At 32.8% G+C, this 24,422-nt stretch overlaps 1 long non-coding RNA gene across 5 annotated transcripts in view; it reads right to left on the reverse strand.

Annotated features, from left to right (window-relative positions):
* The window catches only part of LOC110027553, a 42,415-nt gene extending 18,418 nt beyond the window's left edge, over positions 1 to 23,997 (reverse strand). For all 5 annotated transcript variants that reach the window (XR_002294353.1, XR_002294350.1, XR_002294352.1 and 2 more), the window contains exons 1-2: positions 23,879 to 23,997; positions 23,690 to 23,813 (exon numbers count right to left, since the gene is read on the reverse strand). This is a non-coding gene — a long non-coding RNA (uncharacterized LOC110027553). The remainder of the gene's footprint in view (positions 1 to 23,689; positions 23,814 to 23,878) is intronic.
* Positions 23,998 to 24,422: the final 425 nt, after the last annotated feature.

Raw genomic sequence — 24,422 nt, forward strand, 5'->3', positions numbered from 1 at the left:
AAGGTCCTTTGGATAGAAATCACATAGCTTGATAGCAGTAATTATTAATTTGCTTGATAATAACTCGATTATCAAAATATGGCATAACCAAGCTTAAATAGTTAGAATGACAAATGAATCAAGCTTCAACATAAATACAAATTGTTGATTGTTAATAAATGACAAACAAACCAAGTTTTAATGAAATCACTAAGTTTCAAGTTTCAATTCATCGAATTAATGTTCCATATTCTATAATTGTTAATGAATGTACCAATTTATTATTTTTATACAAGTTATTAGTGTTTTTGTTCAATAAAAATGTAGCTTAATGCGTTTTGCACTTTGAAATAAAAAATAAGCTCTTGTACATCGCATTGAGTTTTGAGCTTTAAAAATACTGAGACACTCACACATCTTCACCTCTCCATCAAAGATGTTCTAACAGCCTAATCCTTTTTACACTTTTTAATTTCTGTTAAGTGTTATTCTAACAAAATTTCAACACAAAAACATGCTTGATATATGGTTTGGCATAATGACATAAATCCAAATCAGTACACATTTCTACTACACTAAAATTGGCTTTTGTGATTTTTTTACTTCCCAAATATAACAACATAAATGTAAATGCATTTTCCTTAAATTTATATTTAAGTCTGTGAAATAAATCTATAGAAAACAAATCAAATCATACAACAACAAGAAGAAGTTTTTATCCCACTAAGTGGGGCTGGTTACATGAATCCTTTTTCTCGTGTCCTATTAAGTGCCATAATTTCATTTAATTCTAATAAATTAAGATCATTTTCATACAAACCCAAGTCTTTTTTAGGTCTACTTCTAACTTTCTTAAAATAAGTAGAATTTGAAACATCTACTCTTCTACCTGAATCATCAGATGATCAACATTTAATGTGACCAAACCACCTAAAATGACTCTCTCTAATCTTGTGTGCTACTAGAGCTACACCATCCCTCTCACGAATACATTCATTTCGCATTTTATCTTTGTGTAAAGTCATTCATCCCCCTAATCTTTCTCATCTCAACAGCACTCAACTTAATTTTATGCTTTTCTTTTATAGGCTAACATTTTGTGCCATAGAGCATTGCAGGTCTCATTACCATTTTATAAAATTTATCTTCAAGTCTAAGTGATATTTTTCTATCACACAACAGGCTCAATGCATTCCTCTACTTCAACCATCCAACTTGAATTATACTACTAACATCCCCATCTATGTCACCATCACTTCGAACAATAGAACTAAGATATTTAAAATGTTCACACTTTTTAATGATTTGTTCATCTATTGTTAAAACTCCGTCACTAGATCCACTATTACTTAAATTACATTCCATGTATTCAGCTTTAGATCTACTCAAATGAAGGCCTTTAGATTGTAAAGTAGACATCCATAATTCATGTTCTTCTTGAACTCTTTCTCTAGTATTGTCCACAAGAAGGGATATCATTAACAAAAAGCATACATCAAGGTACATCCTCCTGTAAATTTCCAATAAGAATATCCATAACTAAAGCAAAAAGATAAGGGCTTATAGTCGATCCCTATATGATAACTGAAATAGGAAAATACTTGATCAATCCTCCTGTTCGAACACAAGCAACATCTCTCTATACATAGTTTCAATGACTTGAATATAAGTCATATCAATATCTTTCTTTTTTAGAACTCTCCAAAGAAATTCCCTTGGAACCTTACCATAAAATTTTTCTAAATCAACAAAAATCATCGATAAATCCTCCTTATTGTCTCTATATTTCTCCATCAAACCTCTCAATAAATCCAAACAGATTATGAGAAATCTTTATATCACATCTTAATCTATGTTCAATTACTCTCTCCAATAATTTTAATATATGACATTAACTTAATTCCTCTTAAATTTGCACACTCGTGTGCATCTCTTTTATTCTTAAAAATGGAAATCAAAATATTCTTTCTCCACTCCTTAGTTTTTAAAATAATATTAAATAGTTTAGCAAGCCAAAAAATTCTCGAATCTCCTTAAATATTTTCACACTTCTATTAGGATACCATCAAGTCCTACTGATTTTCCAACAGTGATTTTCTTTAAAGCCTGATTGACTCCTTTTTTGCTAATGGGATGATAAAAATAAAAAATTTGATTATTATTAACATTTTTAAGATTACTAAAGTCAATCGTATTTTTAAAAACTTCATTTGAACAGTTTATCAAAATGCCTCACTAACCTATGTTAAATATCTTCATCTGAGAAAAACACCTTTTTATTTATATTTTTAATATAATTTACTAGAATGAAATTATTATTTTTCTCTTTAGATTGATAATTAGAAATGTCTACAGATGAGTAATTTAAGATGTGGAGGTGTGATATGAAATTTATTGTGGAAAAAAATGCTTTTAGAGTCTAGTGGGGGAGAACCAAGACTGGATTCATTCGGTCAAGTTTGGACTGATTTGGTTTAGCTCTTTTAGAAATGGGTCTAATGAAGACTAAATAGTAGGAAATGATCACTGAGAGAGATTATAATATATAGATGTGATATGGAGCTTTTGGTGGAGTTCTATAAAGTTAAAGAATTGTAAGAGTTACATTGGAGTGAGCTGAGAGCTTACAAGTGGGTTTTGAGTTACCTTAGGAGATGTCAGGGGTTGAAAATGAATTGAAAAATTAGAGAGGATTTTATGAAGAGAAATGACAAACAAGCACAAGATATCTAGCCTTTCCCTTGAAAGGAAAGTTAAGGTCGGCCACCAAGCTCCAAACACAAAAGAACAAGTTTATCTAATTTTCTTATCATGCAAAACCTACTTAATTACATAGAAGCATTATTTATAGATTTAGCAATGACAGGCTAACATCATCAAAAAGATGAGAAAATTTTCGAAGAGAAAGGGTATATATACCAACCACCCTCATTAACTTACTATCTCTAAAAGTTCATTAAGTAGCTAGTCCATATTTTTTTCCCAAAATAAAAAAATCAAAAATTGCAATTTAGATCTAAAATCTAACTACTAAAACTCAAATAATAATTAGTTAGTTCTTGAACAAGCTCTTATGATGTGCCTTAATTGAGCTCTTGTGCACTTTCTTAAGCTCTTGAGTTCTTATAATTGGACTTTTAGCTTGGTTTTTTTATCCACGTGGTATGCAATATCAACTCCCTTGGGCTCATTTAAGCTTTGCTTTATAGAATTAAAATCCAAAAAATTTCTAACAATTGAAGGAAAAGAGTACTCAAATCTGTTTGGTTCATTGAAGCATCCGACTAGTAGTTTGACCTTCCATCCATCCAAAAACCTATAATATGCAACTATGTCTGTAGGGACTTTTGCAAGAATTATAGACTCCATTACCATAAAAGCTAGTTGTTAAAGAGTCAACAAGTAAAAGAAACTATCCCTAGCAAAGTGTTAGATTTAACAATTGAAGGTAGGCCAACTCAATCATATAATAAGAAACCACAATATTAAAAATCAAATTAATCAACAAGCACATCAAGTTGGTACACATTGGTTCTAATTACCTTGGAATTTGAATGATCTGCAATATCACAGGTGACACCGTTCTAGGACTCCTAGAAAGTGTTTGGAAATTTAAAAGGCGTCAGAGAAGTTGTAGAATTTATTACTCAAGTGAGAGGATGGAGGACGGCTAAAAATCAGTGTGAACAGCAATGGGACAGAGAACCAAGACAGAAACTTGTGGTTTCCTGCTTTGAACAGCAGGTTGTAGCAGCATCGACGGCTGTCCAGCTGAAAACGGTAGAAAAACAGCAAATCGATGAGGTGTGGATGGGGGGTTCCACCACTTACTCCTAGGCAAGCTACAAACACACCACTTGAAAAGGGAAGATGCCACAGCTCTCCGTTAGCATAAATTCAAATAAAAATCTTTCAATACATAAAATCATCAAAACTGAGAAATCGAGCAGGAGGGGTTGCACCCTCACTTCCGGAGAAATCTAGGTCCTCGTAGTACAGAGACAAATCGGCAACATTAAATATAGCAGAAATATTAGTCTCCCGAAAAGTCAATATTATAGACATTATCATTAATCTTCTTAACAAGTTTTGAATCAACCATCAGCTCTAAGCATGAGATTTCCAAATGAACTGGTGGGAAATTGCTCATTCTTCAGCTTGATCCATGCCATGTCCCCTTCCTAGGCTTCTTAGCCTATTTTTGATACTTAGGGTTCTGCTTGACAAAGTTCTTCCTGAGCTGACCGTGTAGGATCCGAATGCCCTTGACTTGAACCTCGACATCAATGTTAAGCTCAGTAATTGGCGGAAGCAGGGCTAACTTCAAAGGTGCAAGTGGATTCCACCCATACACAATCTCAAAATGTTTGTGATTGTGGACTGACTAGTAAAACAATTATAAGCAAACTACACCTGATAAAGAACTAAGTCACACTACTTGATGCTCTTTCCCAAAAAGCATCTAACAAGGTTTCTCAAACTACGGTTCACAACCTCTATATGCCCATATGCCTAAGATTGAGCTGCTAAACTAAACTAAAGCTTTGTACCTAAGTTACCTCATAAAATTCTCCATAAGTAGACGAGAAATTTCAAATCCCTATCTGATGTAATTTATGGGGTAGACCGTGAAGGCAAACTACCCACTTGAAGTATTAGTCAAACAATATTTGACGCATCCATCGTCTAATGGCAAGGGATAAAATGCATCATCATGAAAAAACAGTCGGCCACAACCATAACAGAATCTTTAGTCTATCGTGCCTGGGAAAGTCCACCACAAAATCCATGCTCACATACAACAAAGTTGCCTCTACAAGATGAAGGCGAGTGCACATACCTGTATTTTGCCCCAGAGTATTAGCCAAGTAGCATGTCATACACTGTCTGACGTGCCTCTCCACATTTGGTACCAATTTAGGCTAGTAAAAATTCTCTTCTACTAAAAAGAGGACCTTCTCTTTGCCAAAATATCCTCACATCCCCCACTATTCCAGCAAAATGCTCTCTCTGAGTGAACTCTGAGGAATGTGCAATCTGTTCTGGAAGAACAATAATCCATTGGATTTATGGTACTATCATATGGCCTATCCCGGCATAGTATCCAAATGTCCTAGAAATCCCCCTCAAATGCATACAGACTTTTAGCATCTAGAAAAAATAATGATTTTAGAATGCACTATGGTGAGTGCTACATAGTGACGGCTCTTCAGGCGCTTTGTTTAGACTCCTTGCCTTCTGTTTGAGCACAAAGTGAAAACGAACAAAAAAATTTCACTCATGAGACATGCTTGCCTTTTAGCTTATTCTAACAATTCAAAATCTCAAGCTCTCATGATCAATGTAAAGAATGAATTCATTTGTCAGTAAATAATGATTCAAGTGAATAAAGGCTCTCACAATAACATGAAACTTCTTGTCATAGGTGAAATATTTTCTCCTAGAATCATTCAATTTTTTACTTAAGAAAGCAATAAGAAGTCCCCTTGACTTAGCACAGCTCCAATTCCCATATTGGAGGCATCACACTCTACCTCAAACACTTTGATTGAAATATAGGAGTGCAAGAACAGGGACTTGAGTCACTTGTTTCTTCAAAGTATCAAAGCTAGTTTGAGCATCATCTGATCATGCAAATTTATCCAACTTAAGAAGCTTCGTCAATAGTGCTTTGATTGAACTAAAATTCCTGATGAACCTCCTGTAAAAAGAAAACGGGTCATGAAACTAGCATACTTGAGTAATGACTCGGGTCTGGGCCTGGCCATAATATGTTCAATCTTCGTTGGATCCATCTTAACACCTATCGCTGAAATAATTTATCTCAAAAAATATATCTATAGTGTGAAAAAGTGACACATCCTTGGATGGCCATATTGCTGCTACGTTCGAAAAACCTCAAATTTATCATAATGTTGCAAGTGCTCCCTTGAACTCATATAGAAAGCGTTGGACAGGACAAATGGCATGACTTTCCATTCATACAATCTATCTCGTGTCTTCAAAGTTGTCCTCAACTCAAATGTTGACCTCGTCCTAATTTGGTGATTGACTGCGTAGATCAATCTTGGGGAAGACACTGGCTCTATGCAATTGATCATGCAAATCGACCAATTTATGAATGATTGTGATCTTGTTCACAATCCTACTATCTATACACATGCACCATGACCATCCTTTTGGGCACAATTAAAGTTTTCACAACCCATAGACCGCTACTCTCACAAACTAGTTCTTAAGCCATTAGATCCTTAACTTGTGTCTATAGCTCCTCAGCCTCTATTGGTCACATCAGATTGGTTGGTCGGTTGGGAAGCACTAATTTTTGGATAAAATTTGTAGCATGTTGAATCTGCTGTAAAGGTGGCAATCTGGGTGGCATGTCCTTCAAAACATATAGAAACTCCTCTAATAATGGTTGCACTGTCTCAAGCAATAGTTCCTCTTTATCACTGTCTTTTAGCATGACCAAGATCAGTCTCATTGGTGCCTCTCTCATAGCCTGCAGAAAAGTAACATGAGGCGTGATGGCTCCAAACTCTCTCTAAGGGCTCATCATTAATGACTCTTTTAGTGGCAAAATTATACATTTCTCATCCTCGTTAAATGTGTAGGTATTTTTGTAGTTATCATAAATTGTACGTCTATCGTACCGCCATGATTGGCCCAATAGAATATAGCATACATCCATATGAACACCACACCAAAATTAATCATGCAGCTTATCTCCGATTGAAAATCTCATCAAACATCTCTTACCAACACAAATCTCGTTTCTCTTCTTCAACCAAGTCAAGGAGTATGGTTGGGAATGCTTATGTGTAGTGAGGCTCAATTTATCCATCATCTACATAAATACCACATTTTCATAATTGATTCCATCTATAATGAGCTTGCAAAACTTCCCTTTTACAGTACAACAGGTACGAAAGATGTTATGCCTGAGCCACTGTTGATCCCTTTAGGCTCGGTCTAGAGAACTCATTGAACCATAAGCATCTCACCATCATCTGCAGGTAACTGGTACTCTTCATTCTCCTACTATGGGTCTTCATTCTTGGCCTCCTCCACCACACCTTGCTCATTAAAAGAAAACATCCTCCTGATCGAACAATTGAATGCAATATTTCTGTGGCCATGGCATTTGAACTCTTCCTCACTGGAAATATTTTGGGGGCAGTAGTCTGATCAATCCTTTTTTCCGTGTGTGTTGGTTTCTCTTCACGAGTGGTAAGTTTCAGTAATCTAATCGGTGTGTTTTTGCTACCTAATCTAGTGGATGTATCTTGTTCAAAGGTGGTGTGGGTCTGATGATGTGTGTTGTCTCTCTACCTTCAGGGTTAAGGTCTGGACATCCTGTAATGTCATGGCTTCAGACATATTGCATCCATTTCTATGTCATTAAATAAAAAAAAAATTGGAACGTCGACATTTTCCATTCATGATGCTAAACTAAGATAAAAAAGAGCATAACAATTAGCATATAACATTTCCATCAATAATATATATAAAAATGGTTGCCAACAAAATAAATCTTAAATAATAATATACCAAAGATCAAGAACTCAACAATGACTAAGAATCTCTACTGAATAAGAGTTTTACCCTACACTAAAATAATACACAAGCAAAGCAAGGGTGAACAACAACAACTTAATAAACGATTTGACATTCACTATATTTTTCAAAAAAATAGGAGAAAAAAAGAGTTAGCTGTCGGAACAACATTATAAAAATAATAAGCTTATTTCAGATAAACTAAAATAACATCTCAATATATCATATATTACTTCTATCTAATATAGGGCTAATATGAAAACTAGTGTCAACAAAAATTAGATTTTGGAAGAAATAATATAAATAAGTATTTTAACATGATGTTTGAACGAAAAGAACGTAGCATGAAATAATATTTTATAATTTTATTTTAAATATTTTCTAAATTTTCATTTAGTCTTTAAAACAAACATTTTTGCTTATACATCAATTTGTTCATATTGCTCATTTGCTATTTATATCTCCATTTCTACTTATACTTTTACTTATTCAAATCAGTTCTGACATAGCAAACACAAATAATTATAAAGATACCAAGAACATTATAATTCTAGGTTTGCTTGAATGATTGTAGAGTTTGTTATTGTCAAAATCATGAAGCCGCTTTAGCAATCAATATGCTCTTGATCAAACCCCTGTTGTGCATTGCTTTAGATGATCTAGATCAAACCCCTATTGTGCATGGCTTTAGATGATCTAAATTAATCGAAAAAATTTTCAAAGATGGGCTCAAGGAATTTAGTTGAGGGTATTTCGATAAAATTCTTTAATGCATTGTATTTAAACCTTCGGGTTTTGGTCAATTTAGCTCCAGTATTTAAATCGATGGGTTTTGGAACTAAGCAACATACGTAATCTTAATGATTTATTAATGGGTCATGTGTTTAAGTGGCTTGGATTAGACCTTCGGAGTTCAAGTAAATTTCTCAAGTGGACTTTGAATATTCTACCTTTTCATACCAAATCCATGATTGTTAATACTAGTTTGTTTCTTACAAATATTCGTGAGGCATTAATCGATAATTTGGTCAAATTTTCCTTCACTAAATTATATTATGAGTTTTAAATAGCTTAAGCCATCTCTTATACCTATTAGCATTATTTGGAACCTAAACAATTCAATTGAATAGGTTAAGTTCATTAAGAAACTTATTGGGTCAAACAAGATAATCAATCAACATGATTAATCAAAGGTTGAAGGTTTTTGAATTGGTTAAGTACAATTCTTAATGTACTTAAAACATATTAAGTTCATTCAAAATTAAATTATTAAAATGGATATTTGATTTTGATTAAGTGAGAACTATTGAATATAGGGTCACTACAAGGTCACTTGATGAAAGTAGGCTGACTAGACCTCTTTAACTCATGGATGAATCCAAGTGAAATCCAAGGAACTATAAAAAAAAACATAAGGCGTCAACGTAAACATGAATGAATCAAAAATAAGGTGCTAATGAGTTGTGTGGGTTGTACTTCAATAGAGCCGCCCTTTGCACAAGAGAATGCAACCAAATCAAGCAATAAAATGTGAGCAAGAGTATCCTATACTTTCCCCTTTTCTCTTACACATTTTTTTATACATAACTATAAAATATTAACAATTATCACATTAAAAAAAATATCAAACATATTGCATGAATCTATAATAATATGTATGATAGATGATAAAGTTTGTGAGGTTAATCAATATGCACAGTTCAACAATTATAATTTACAAAATCGATTATATAAAATATCCACAATATTAGGGTTGTAAATGAATCAATGCATTCGATAAGCAACTCAAACTCGGCTTGATTGATACCTGATCAAGCTTGTTCCAATTATCTAATAAACAAGTTTGAATATTTTTTTAAATCTTCAATGTTAAATGAACCAAACTTGAACATGGTCTAGCTAGTTTATTTATGATCATGAATAAACTTGTTTGTTACTCATAAAATAATTAGTTAAAAGCTCAATATTAAGCATAATGATTGACCGTAACATATATGATATATTATTAAAATAAATTTTGCTTAAATAGAATTTATTTAATTAGATATTTAATAGTACATATTATAATTGATGGCCATTCACATACATAGCACACAATTCTTATGTATTTACATTCTCATACCTAAACTTTTATATTTACACAGGACTCAAATTCACATAAAAAATTGTACTATTACAATTTTTTAAATTGGAATATATATTTTCATGTATAAGTTTAAAGCACCAATGTGATATGTATGTAAATATGAAAGTTTAAGTGTGAGATATGTAAATAAATAAGAATTGTGTGCTAAGTATGTAATTTTCCTATAATTTAATGTCGATATTATCTTATATTTTTATTATAAATTTATTTTATTAATATATATTTGATAATAAACATAATTTATTAATTAATGCATTATTATTCACCAAATTCGTCATGAAAAAAAATCCAACATATTTTTTTTAATATTAAGATCCATGCCTGATCAAAAGAATGTACTGAGATCCATGCCTGATCAAAAGAATTTTTTGGGATCATATCAATTGCCCCCATATATTCGAGCGACAACGCCATGGGTGTTGAAAATATATAACAAGTTGTTGAACAATTATGAGATGTAAAATAACAATCTTGGATAAATTATGGAGTACGACCACAACCTAGTTGTCAACGCAAAGCTCGTGTTCGAGGTCATGAGCCAAGCAAAGTCCTCAAATCATATTTCTAGCCAAAGTTGAAGTTTTCTCATAAATTAGAATAAGAATTCGCTAAAATATTTGCACAAAATGAATTTTGCTCAAAATTGATTGGAGATGTCTCATCGTGCTTTGAAAGTATCAAGTGCAAATATTCAAAAAACAGTCCAAGGGAACAAAAAATGTTGAAAATGGGTCAGATAAATTGTTGTCCTAAGCGGCAGTGATGGTATGTACATATGTGCATGCTTGTGCGCCATTGACGCATGCATGTGTGTGCGCAGCAGCTAACGTAGTGCCCTGTCATCGAGCATGCAAATAAGCACACACCTTCGCTGTCGCCAGCGACAACATTTCGTCCAACTCATTTTCAACATGTTTGGACCCCTTGTTATTCCTCGTAGGAAATTTTTGAAATTCTAATTTTTTACGGTTTTTACTCTTTTACACCATTTAAAAAAAAATGTGACATTAAAAATTTGATATTCTTGAAAAACTATTAATTTTTACGGTTTTTTCCTCCTTACCCCCCCCCTTTCCCCCCTCCCCCCCCCCCCTCCCCTCCATTTGCTTAGATCCATAACCCCCCTTGGAGCAAAAAGGAGGGCACAAGTCTCCCCATTAAGGTCCAATTTTTTCTGAATTTGAGGCCGACCAATGCTTGCATTCCTACGATGAGGCACATATCTTCTTTTGAAAAAGTTGTTGGTTGCCCTTATCAGGCAAACCTGATTCGAAATTGACCAAGGTCCATAGTTCTATGACAAGCCGCTTCTTTCCTTAAAAAGTGTGTCAATTGCCCTAGATAATTGGGTTCGGAGGAGGTCAAGACCAATAATCTCAAGACGAGACACACATCTTCTCTTGAAAAAGGAATTGACTGCCCTTATCAGTCATATCAGATTCAGAGACGATCAAATCCAATATTTCTAAAATAATGTCTTCGTCTTCCCTTGAAAAAAATGTTGACTACCCTTATCTGACAGATCAGGTTCAAAGGCAATCAAGAATGGATCGGGTTCCCTTAAAAAATGTTGACTACCCTTTAGTCATACAATTACACACCAATCTTCCCTTAAAAAATTGTTGATTACCCTTATTGAATGGATCGGGTTCATAAGAGATCAAGGTTCTACAACAAGTAGGGTTGCGAATGATGAATCAAGCCCTTAGCAAGAGCTTGTTCAAATTTGAACTTATTTACTAAAAACCTATTTAAACTCAGCTTGAGCTCGATTCAAACTTCTAGGATTCTATTCAAACTCTATTCATTTGAATTCATTATTATTCAAACTCGATTTAAGCTTGGCTCGAGCTTGGTTCTACCGAGCAACCCTTTAGCCTTATCAAGTCAAGCCTAAGATTACTAAATAATAAAAAAGTAGATAAATAGTGATTTATTAACCTTAATAAATCAAAATAATCTAAATATGTAAAAAATATTTTTTTTATTTTAAAACAATGGAAACATAATTAAAAATTCCACCAATACAAGCATGCATGCCCGCGTACACGCCCAAACACTCAAGCCCGTTTATTTTTTCTTTCCATTTAAACAAAAATTATATTATCTCTTTCTGATGTGGGACTAAAAGCTTAAAGGAAAAAAAACTTATACATTTAAGCTTTCATATATATTTATATGAAAGCTTAAAGGATATATTTATATATTAATTTTTAATATATATTTATTTATTAATTTTTTATTTATTATTTTTTGATTAGTATGTTTCACGTGAATTGAAAAAGGATTCATATAGCTGACCCATGTAGTGGGATTAAGGCTTTGTTGTTGTTGCGTTGATAAGTTTCACGTGAATTCAATAATGTGAATAAAATAAAATAAAATAAAATTTTAATCATATTTATATAAATTAAATTAATTTTTTTAATTATAATTTATTTTGTGTTTTACGTAAGTCAATATCAAACTTTAATCAAGCATCTTAATCAAGTTATTCATGAGTTTTAAATGATTTTATTCATGAACATTAACAAATTCAGCAACAAAATGTTCAAACTTGTTCATTTAATATTAAAGTATTTAAAAACTGTTTAAAATTATATGATATTTAAAACCATCATAAATGATATTTAATTTAGTCAAGCTACATGTAATTTAATGAATGTTTTATTCATTTACAATCCTAACAACAAAACACATCTTTTCTTAAAAAAAATGATTGTTCTTATCACACAGATTAGGTTCAGAGGCAAAATATGTTATTTTTTAAGACATCATTTCTTTCTTGTGGAAAAGTTGATTTCACTAATAATTTGACATATCAAAGTGAAGATAGACAAAGCGGCAACCGATAATGTGATATCAACAACAATGATGTATTTGTAAAAAAATTTAAAAGATCATGCAAGTATTTATACTATTGCTCGTTTGAAGAATCTGATAATTTTTTATTTTTTTTCAAACCGTACTCATTCAATTTTTTGTGTGCATCCTCCTGTCGTTGAGTTTCACCATTATGATTATTTAAAAAATATATTTCTTCTCATTTTTTAGGTTATGGGTAAAAGACCACATCAAAATCATTCAATTTGTTTAGAAAGTATTAGGTTACGAGAGGACAAGCCTAGATGCAGAAGTATAAAAATAATTTTTTAAACCTCTTATATCCTCTTCTATACATTTTTTAATATAGTCTGAACATGTGTTATCACATCTATTCACAAAATGATGGCCAACAAAAACTAGTAGTGTAATCATGGCGGAGGACATCATCTCTATAATTATGATAGATGACTTAACGGTGCTTCGTAAGAGATTTAACTTTCCAATTTAATATTGTCGTTACTTCTAAAAAATTTAAGCGGACTCACTCCACATTCAAGAATATATTACCATTTATAAGATAATCATTTGTGCGTGACTGAGAGTTTCCTTGGCTCCTAAGTTAATTAATATTTTTAGATCATGCAGTATTGTTTTATCACAATTTTCGTTTAAAACTTTAGTGATTATTGTGGGCATGGTTGTTTTCTTCAGGGAGCGCAATGTATCTTGGAATATTAAGATCTAGACAGACTGTGTAAAAGTCTGTATGATATTCAATGAAGTGTTTCATGTTGAAGCATAAAAAATTGTGCTGAGCGTATGGTTTGAGACCATTCTAAGAATTGGTCAGATAGAAACAAGGACGGCCTCATGTTAATGTAAATGTCTCCTCTATCATGTGGGTTCAATCTCCTGAATACATGAAGAAAGTTGTGAGAACACATGATAGTATGGAACATTATCATAACATAAAATTATCTTTGTTTCATCAGGTCATTTCTTAGAATGTCCTCGTGCCACAAATTCCACCCAAATTTTTATGTCATGATGTGAAACATGCTCTTGAGCATCACATATAAGTCTACACTGCCCATTTAAATATTTTGTATTCAAAGAATCATTGTATTCCCAAAGGAACACAGCAAAGTTTATAATAGTCACTCAGGTCTTGAACGAGGATTTTGATAAGACAATACCGTGTGATTTGAAAATAGCAATAACTCAAGAGTCGTGAAAACACTTAGTCCAACACGCAGAATCATCTTGAAGTTGGTGACATATCTAGATAAGGGAGAGCAAGCCCGATCAAACTTTTTGGAAGTGATTATCACTAACACATTTGGAAAGTGAAATTTTTTTGTGAAACACCATCTAGTTATATATCATATAATAGAAGCAATGTTGTCTGTCATGATTATACCATTAGTCTTATTTCAACCATTATCCTATAGATAGATGTGATAGACACATTTAGATGAAGCAAAAAAAGTGCATATAAGGTAAGAGGTCTAAAAAAATATTTTGTACTTCCATATCCAGGCACGTGTCTCTCCACCTAGAGCTTCCTGAATAAATTGAATTGTTTTGTTGTGGTTATTCATCTGTGATCTAAAATATGAATAGATTTTTCATTTAAAAAAACATAATGGCAAAACTCAATGGTAATGAACATGCACATAAAAGTGATTGAATCAACACAGCTTCATCAAAAAGAAAATATTCATAATTTTTTCAGATGACCAGTCCAATACCTATCCAATACTTCGAATTTTTTTAAAAATATTTTGTCTTTGGTGACTTCACATTATCAGTTGTGGCTTCATACATCATCAACCTAACTTCTTATCATATCTTAAGAGCAATCATATCTCTAATGAGGACATAAACGATATTTTTTTAAAAAAAAAATTATCTCCGAATTTGGTACTTACAGATTTTTTTAAGGCAAATAAGTGTCTTATCATTAGGGCTACAAATAAAAGAGCATTTGACAAGTTACTTGTGACTCGACCCGATTGGAAGTTGTTCATGATCATTTAATTAAGTAATTAAAAAGCTTGAATAAATTTAAAAATAGTCAAATATTAAACGAACAGGTTTGAACTCCAAGTTACTCGATTTGTTTATGATCGTGAATAATTCCGTTTAAAGTTCATTGACAAATTCTTTAAAATACTTGATTAAGTTTAAAATTACTTAAAACAGAAAATAAATCATAATTACAAATTTTAATTAAATTAAAATTAATTTAAAATTAAATTATTTTTATATTATTTACATTGAAGAAATTCATACGAACCTCATACTAGTTTAAAAAATTAATTAAAAAACTAATGAATAGGCATATAAAAAATAATATATTAATATGTTCCTTCAATTTTTAACGTGAAAGATAAAATGTACTAGTTTTTCACATTTATATTTTTAAACCTGTAGCAGGAAGAGACATACTATAACTTTTGCTTAAACGAAAAAACAAACAAACCTGCTTAAGAATTTTGAGCTGCATATGGGCATGCAAGTTTGTATTGGTATAATTTTAAGCTATGTGAAATCATTTTAAAAAAAAAATTAGTTATAAAATTATTTAGATTATTCTGATTTATTAAGGTTCAAAAAAACCATAATTTATCCAAATTCTTAATATTTAATAAGCTCGAGTTCAGCACGTAAGGGCTAAACAAGTTGATTAGTAAAATCAAGCTTGAGTTGAGCTTAAATCAGACTTGAACAATAGTACATTTAAATAAACGGAGCTTGAACAACATCTCAAAGCTCGAATCAAGCCTGAATCGAGCTTGAACCGACTTTTAATAAACAAGCATGAGTTTGAACAAGCTCCTACATAGCTAGACTCAGTTCATGTGTAGTCTTACTTATCGTAGAACTACAGATCTCGATTGCCTCAGAACTCAATCGGCCTGACAAGGGCAATCAACATTTTCTTCAAAAGAAGACCGGGGCCTTATCGTAGGAAAATCGACCTTGATTGCCTTTTATCGTTATTTGTTTAGCAAGGGCAGTCAAACATTTTTCAAAGAAAGATTAGACATAATGATCTTATCAAAGATCATATGACCGGCAACCACATTAACTCGCACATAGTACTATAAACAAGTTGAGCATGAGCGTGCTCAGGCTTGGCTCGTGTTTGACTCGTTCGAAATTAATTCTACTTAAAATTGGTTTGTGCCCGAAATTACTCGTGAAAAGTGTGTATGTTTGGCTCGAAAGTGGCTAGTTCAACTTAAGTTTTAAAAAAAATGTAGGATGTTGGATTCTAATATGTACCATTTCGAGGCAATAAAATGTGTAGAATCGCATCACCATACAAAATGTGGTGATTTAAGCTATATATATATAATTTCCTCATTTCGAGCTAAAACGAGTCGAACATGATCGAACAAAGGGTTATTCGTGTTCGACTCGTTTATAATTTGAGCCTATAAAACTTCTTAGCATCTAGCTCGCACGCTTAACAAACGATTCAAACACGATATAGTTAACAAGTCGAACACAAGCTGCTCGCAAACAACAAATTTTGACAGCCCTACTAGTACACATGTGGTTGCTATGATAGAAACATCCATAAATATTTATTTAGTTTTGGGTAGGACATAATTAAGGATTTATTTATATGTACGCACATTGTTGTATGTTTTATTTGTGTGCTAGTCACACATTTTATGCTCTTTTTATTGTATTTATTAAGGTGTGAGACACTTTATTTTGTTGATGGTGATGTTCATAACGGTGGGATCGTATCTAAAATAATAATGCATTTTTTTGTAAATACTTGATAGTTTTTTTCTCTATTGCCAAACATGGCCTATTACATGTTGCATGTAATTTATATATGTGAATGCTAACATCTATTTCATCAGTTTCAGTGAATGTTTTTTTATTTTACTATATTTTTTTCAAAATTTATACTGAAACTAAGGTGTAAGCATGAGTTTAAATAGAACATGACTACGGGAACCATGCAAAGATGAGAATCAGGAGTTGACAGTTCATACCTCATATCTTACATTCAGATTTATAATTTTATATAAATTTAAGGATCAAGTTGTACACGACCGCTCATTTTTCTACAAAGATGTATTGTAAAGTCAAACGGCGCCCAACCTGTATATTTATTATGTTATTGTGTGTTTATTTTGTGCAATGTGTACGCTACTTTATATGTTTTGTTTCTGACTGTAATTGTATAAGACTCTCATATACTAATATGTATCAAAAATACATGATATTTCTATGTTATGTTTATATTATTTGTCATGTTTATATTATTTGTCATTTTTATGTTTTTTCAAGTTATTTTTGCATCTATTTGCAGTTTCCATGTCTTAAAGAGCTAAATCCGCACCGGGCGCTCCAATTCTAGCCCTTGGCACCATGGTGCTTAGAAACATCAAAAATGATAGTCTTGGGCCAATTTTTGGGCATCAGGACGCCTCTCCCACACCAACAGCACCCGCCCACACCAAGATCGTCTCCCCAAACAGAGAGCCTGGAAGTCAGGCGCCCTATGGTGGCAATAGGGTGTCTTCCCCATGGAAGTATGCTAGCCTTCAACACCAAGGTGCCACTTCCTCCAACGATGCAGATACTAACCAGATGCAAACCTAGCATGACTCTAGGGCACCAGGGCGCCTGGCCATGGAAACACGGCGATAGGCTTGGAAACAGTTTTGAGCTGCTTTTGACGATTCATGACATCGTTTCGTGAGAGATAAAGATAAATATAATAGAACAACGATAAAACAAGAGAAGAGAACCGAAAGAAAGAAATCATCAAAAAACGAGTGGAGGGTGTCGTCGAAGAACTATCAAGAACAGTCAAAGCACTTTGAAAGAGGGATACGAGGCAGTTTTGTTAGTGTGAGTGACTGGTCTCCTGAGTGTGATCAAGTGTGAAGAGTGAGATTGTGTTTGTTGTGTACTCAAGCGTGAGAATTCTAGAGGGCTTATTTCAACTTGTACTTCAATGCAGCAATTTGGTGAGACTATTCTAACTTGTATTTGCTTTAAATTTGAATTGAATTCTTCATTATATTTCTTTCTTATGAATAGGAACTAAATTTTTTGCCCCCTTGGATTGGCAATCTATCCATATCAGTACTATCCATGGAGTGTGATTAAATTTATGTGTAGCACGTTCATATATTAGCTTTATGCTCCTCATGTAATTTCAACCTGACCAATTGATATATTAAAATGAATTGTGATCTAGTACACAGGGAGTAAGTTGGTGGAATGATTAGGTTAACGTACACTGTTGTAGAAGAATAGTGATGTTGATGCTAGAATGGTGCAACTGCATAAGGAAATACGAAAACATGGAGTTTTGCATCGTTAAGGGACTAACTATAATATTAAACACAAAGGTTTCTTATGACCACTGAAAGGGGTTAAGGAATATTGTGGTTCCTAGTCATCAACAACATTAGAGTCACATGGATATGACTAATGTGTTGGGTTCAATACAATGAAGGCTTTCTCACTTGATTAAAAATCCAAAAATCAATTCATAGGAAACTTTTTGTAAAAAGTAGGTTTAGATATATACAAAAATCTACCAAAAGTCAAAAAATTCAAACTAAATCTAAAATCTGCAAGCTAAAATTTTTCATAAATTTGGAAGTCGTTCCTCGTGAGATCGACGCACGGACTCAGATCTATATATTACTTGAATGACGCATATACTTTTGTGATTGTCGTCAGCTTCACAGCAATTTCAAGCGCATCATATGTTTAGCTCATATGACAAACTTGTTTTTTTATAAGTATACTAAATTATAAACCCAATTCCAAAAATAATAGAAGAATTTGTTAAGATTTTAATTAAAATATACTATTTATCACACGAATTTTGCCTGCCTTCTTCAAAAGAAAATTGATTTCATGGTCCAATCCTATGCATATCTGTAAAAGTCTTCACATCAAGAATGGATAGTGTTTGTATCATCTCACATCTCGTGAAAATTATGCTTGCTTTCTCCATCTTACCAGACACAATTTATATTCTTTTAAGAAATTAACTAGAACCTTAGGGCATTTAATGGTTGTTCCGACCAAAAATGATTGTAATTTCATTATCAAGTATTTTGACTCTTGTGGTCAAACTATTCATCCACTTTCTTTCCATAATCTAACACATTCTGAAAAGGGTAAATCCCATTCTTGCCCTTTCTACCAAATAGAATCATAGGACATTCGATTAATCACTTTCATTGGCTTAAAGTATGAAATCTTCTTATACGAAATAATTTATGGATTGCTGAAAAGAAATTTTTAGTTATGTTGAGTAAACTACCTACACGAACTCAAAGTTTGATAACTCGGTATTATAGATCCATGAAATTTTGAATGTGATGCATCCACGTAATGTTATAAATTCTTTAATCATCATTTGATGATCATCTATGCTCATTCTATTCATTTGATAAATTTGTTTATAATCTTGTATAGGTTCTCATTATTCAGAAGCGATTGTTCGTTGGGTTACAATAATTCAACCTTAGCCCAATTGTTTGATTTAGTCCTAACAGCAGAGATTCCTCTTGGATCTCACTAAAATGACAACAAATTCCTTATTGACCCCAGATATAAAAATAGAACACCGACAAAATTTCTTTAATCGAATGCATTTTTTTGTGCTCTCCAAAATATAATTAATCATATAGACATATTCCTATGAGAATGCTCATGTACCAAGAATAAAAAAAAAATTAATGTAATTATCTTATTTTATACTAAGAAATTTTATAGGTCTTCGTGAATTCATCCGGCTTGAATTGATCTGATCCTTTTAGACCTTTGTTCCCAACTTATCTTCCAAAGACCATCTTGTGATAATCCTCCACACGCTTTTTTTATTAGTTTGTTAAATTCATTCAATTTTCTTTCCTCTCAATTTTTTCCATCAACAACATCATTTTAATCTTTAAACATAAGTGTTGTAGTGATCTTCAAAAGGAGAAAGCTTAAGAATGGAAATTATATAACAAAACACGACATGCGAAGCAAAAAGGGGCGCGACAAAATTCAACGAAACTGTTGGGTTTCTCTTAAAAACAGGACCCAATATAAAACACAAATAAACAGAAATTGATTTAAGAAAGAAATATGAGTCTTCCTTCTTTTAGTATTCAATAAAAAAGGACCCCCATGACAGAATGGTATATTTACCTTAACACGATATCATCTTTTCTTCTCTCGTTCAATCATTAATATATTAGAACGATTCAGTATGCCTCATAGAGGATAAATTTTCATGATCTAAAAACATGACATCTTAATTATTTTGCATTCCATTAGAAACAACAAATTGTACCTATTAACTGAGAATAAAGTGAGTACAACCATCTTTTCATATGAATATCAACACGAAAAGATTAAAAGAAAAAATATATTTTATTATACTCGAATGAAAAAAAGTATATCATATATTATAGCATGCACCACAGAACGGACTCAATACACTAAAACATCTTTAGCATAGACCTTCTTAAAGTATCTCTTGTTAACGAGTGGCATTATGTGGGAGTCGTTCGCAATGATTTACAAATAAGCTCCTCCTTCATGGGCATTTTCAATCGCAAATGATTCTTCCCATATTAGCTTGAACTTCTCATGTTAGTAGCGATGGGATAAGATAGGATGTCATAGGACTAATACCAACTCTCCAGCAATAAAAGTTCAAGGTCTCACCGACTTGTCATAAGCTCTACTCATACGAGCTCGATATAGTATCAAATTTTGTAGGGCTTATAGTCTAAAGCTTGTCCAAATCATCCAGTTTCTCCATCCTAGGGTGGATATTATGATTGTCATTAACATTGTTGTTAAGGGCAATATACAATAAGGGAAGTTCGACTTCCAACAAAAAGACTGTCTCAGACCCGAAGGTCAATGAATAAGGGATAAATTGTGTGAATGTGTGATACATATAACAATATGCCCATTACACCTCTAGCAACTTATCATATCATTCTTTTTTATTGTGGTAAGAATTAGTTTAATAATACTTACCAAAATTTTATTAAATATATCAAAAAAATCACTTGTTTTTAGATATTGTATAGTAGAATAGTGTCAATCAATCGAGTAACGCCGGACAAATCTATGAATTTAAGTGAATATAAAAGTCAACCCATTGTCAGAGATTATCCAATAGGCACACCAAACCTATACACAACATGATTTATGACAGCGCAACACTTTTTTTTTTTAGTTTCTTTTAAAGAAACGGATTTCGCCCACTTTGAGAAGTAATTCATAACTGCTAGTATAAATCTATGACCTATGAAGAATGAGGGATCAATTGAACCTAAGATATCAGTTCCCCAAGCCTATAAGGGCTATGATCCACTGCGAGATGTAGGGCATTCAATGGTTGGTACAACACAGTGCTAAAGATTTGGCATTAACGGCACCTTTTTAAGTAGTCCATATAATCCTAAGTCATTGAATGTCAATAATAATCAAGTTTTTCTTATTTTTAGATTCATATTTAGGTCGAACTGATGGGACCCACACATATCTCATATACTTCGCCCATGACATTGCAACCATATTTAATCGAAAAAGTGCTAATGCAAGGTATTATTCATAACAGTAAATGAAAATGAACTCTTTTGAATATAGCCCACTAAAGAGCGAACAACAAGAAGTCTCCCTTTTATTAAATACTCAATGAAAATATGCCATCAATCATCTTCTTGCTCAACAATTGACGCAAAGGCAGCAGCACCTTATTCATCCAGAGGTATAATCTCATTAGGGTCAAGCAAAGCCAATGACAAAACCCTACTATGATCGCTACTATGATGGGACTTCCATTGGGTTTAGACAGCTCTTAGGCTAGCTTAGTTAAAGCATCAACTTCGCCATTTAGTGAGCATGACATTTTGATTAATCTCACATCCAAGATATATTATGGTAATACCATGACCTGCCCATGATAATATAGAAGCAGGCTTAAAGACCTTAGTAGTCTCCATTACCTGATTGATTACAAGTTGATAATCACCATATATACTATTTTTTTTTTTTTTATGTTTATTTGTATGGTGATCTTGAGCCCAAGAATTAATGTTTAATATTAAGGCTTGTTATTCATGTGTAGGTAGGACTATCAAGTCTTAAGAATAACGAAGAATATCACTCTCAGGTGATACAAAGATCTACCCACCTTGCCAACTTCAAAAAGGATAGAGGCGGTGTCCGAGAACAATGCAAGTGCAAAGCAAGCATACAGCTTAATAAGACTTAGGGTTCTACGGAGGTATGCCCGCTTGAAGCAAATTCAGCCAAGAAGATTCAGATGAAGAGATGCCTCTTACCTCAGATGCTTTGTCAATATTCTTAGTCCTTTTTTTGTCGAACTTGACATTTTAATATACCATCATTTGAACGTCGACGACACCGCCAAACCACCATTTCTTCATCGATGTCATTGTTGGATTATGTTGCCACCAAACCACAACCACCACACCATCAACGTTGTCAAATCATCATCTCCCATTCACTATTGTTGGACCATAATTTTCTAATAAATGTCATCACTAGACCATAGTCGTCGTCAATTTGTTGCCCCCAGGCCGCCACCGCCGTTAAACCACAATTTCTCAATCATCGCTATTGTTGTCACCGCTGAGGGGCAGCCATCTCTAGGTCGTTGCCATCATCATACCACAGTTGTTGTTGGACAGCCATAGTTGTTGGCCTGTCGTCGCCCAGTCATCACCATCTCCAAACTATCACCTCTCGACTATTGCTATCACCCGATGATCATCACCGCAAAATCGACATCGCCCATTTACCGCCGCCATAGGACCACCATCGCTCGACCATCACCCCATTCGCAATCAAACCATCATTTTTCATTCACTGCTATTGCCAAATTATCATTGTTCGGCCACCATCAGCGTTATCTAGCCGCCATTGTCGTTGCCCGTTCGCAACTGTCGTCGCTGGATCAACAATGTTACCCTCAAATATTCGTCATTCAACTTCTATCGTTAGAACTTCATCGTTGCAGCTAGAACATTATTGTTGCTCCAACATTTCTTGTCGCTCCTCTAGCAGAATTCAATCAACAACCCCACTTTTGTAATATAGTTTTTTTCTTGCTCAATAAACATAGAATCTCTTTTAACTTGTACATTTATAGTGAAACCAATTGGGTTAGGTATCAAGATTTTTCCTTTTTTGGGTTCTCCAAAAACAAAATCTTGGGTGACTATTGTGCTTTTTATTTCTTTTATTTTTGTGGGAATACTAGTGTAAAAGTAAAACATAAATGTTTGTACTACACCACCATAAATTCTTTTCTTATGAAATAATATTATATAATATACAATAATAGAATCATTTCAACTACACTAAGCCATATACTTTTTTCCCTTTTTAGATTTAGACAAAATATCTTATGCCTATTACAATCTACTCTCAACATAATTTATCTATGTGTGCAAGATTTTCATACAAAGTTAAGGGTTTGTTTGGGCTCACTCTTGTTTTTTTTTTCTTTTTTTGTAGGAACATTTTTGTTTTGTGCATTATTTAAAAAAAAAACAAGTTAACTTGTTTTTAAAAACACTCAAAATATCTAAAAGCTATTTTTTAGTGTTTTCAAAAATAAATAAATATATTACATCATACCAAACATGTTATATTTTTAATCAAAGCATGAACAAAACAAAATAAAACAAAAAACAAAAATCAAAAGAGATCTCAAATGACACCTAAAAGAATAGATTATCTTTTTCTAGATTACCTTAAATTTTTTAACACAAAATTATGAAAGAGATGAAATGCAGTTAATACCCAAAAATCGGAATTAAAAAATGCGCAAGAAAAAAAAAAGAAGATTCTACAAGGAAGATTTATCTCATCCGCGATCTACCAACTCATTTGCCAAACTTTAACAAAAGCATTCGTTATCAACTGGATGATCAAACGCACAGACAACAAAACGGGTTCATTAGCAGAATAAGAACTCAACACACGCGCGCGCGCATCTTGAATGAACAAATAGAAAGAAGAAAAAAGAGACTTACAGGAGAAACAGTTAAATCGACCCCAAAAAAAATTATCACAGAGGGACAAAAACTAGGCACTCAGATTCGTGCGGAAAATCACAATTAAGCGAACAAAAAAGTAGCAGCGTACCGACCATCTGCCAGCTCCTCGTGGACATACCAAGTATGGCATCAAAATCGACGCCTCTGCAGCTGAACTTCCTGAATGTCATACTCTTTCACCGGCTACAAGAAACATCAGCCTCAACGTCAGCCTGCGAAAATGCCCTAAGGTTTTAGAAAGAACAATAGATAACACATATAGAGGATGACGACTCACCATGGTTGGAAAATCATATTCGATGAACAAAACCCTAGATCGGCTTCGACCTCCGAGGCTCTTGTTAAGTCGGAGAAGAACGAAGGCTTTTTCCGGTCGGCGCCAATGGCTGGTGACTGGCTAGCGAGTTCGAACCCTCTCAAAGTAATATATATATATTTCCATAAATATCATGAAAAAATATTTTCATGCACTATAAAAAATATAAATAATATTATATAAAATTAGTCATTCAATTTTTTTAGTCAGAAACTACAAATATAAAATAGATAATTTATTTAAAATGTCTAGGTGGCATAATGAGCTTAGTATTATATTAAATATTAGAAAACTTCTTAATAATTTTCTAATTTCAAATGTTTACAATTAGTTTAGTAATTTTATTCATAATATTTAAATTTATGATCAATATTAGTTAAAGTTTATAACAAAGAAAGCTATGATTAATATGATTCATATAATTAATCAAATTGGTCCTTTATTTATTTATTTAAAGAAATACTCTAAAAATTCATCTAAAAATATAAGAATACTTTTGAACTTC

The sequence above is a fragment of the Phalaenopsis equestris genome, unplaced genomic scaffold (genome assembly GCF_001263595.1).
Source record: "Phalaenopsis equestris unplaced genomic scaffold, ASM126359v1 Scaffold000428, whole genome shotgun sequence".
Classification (NCBI taxonomy): Eukaryota; Viridiplantae; Streptophyta; class Magnoliopsida; order Asparagales; family Orchidaceae; genus Phalaenopsis; species Phalaenopsis equestris.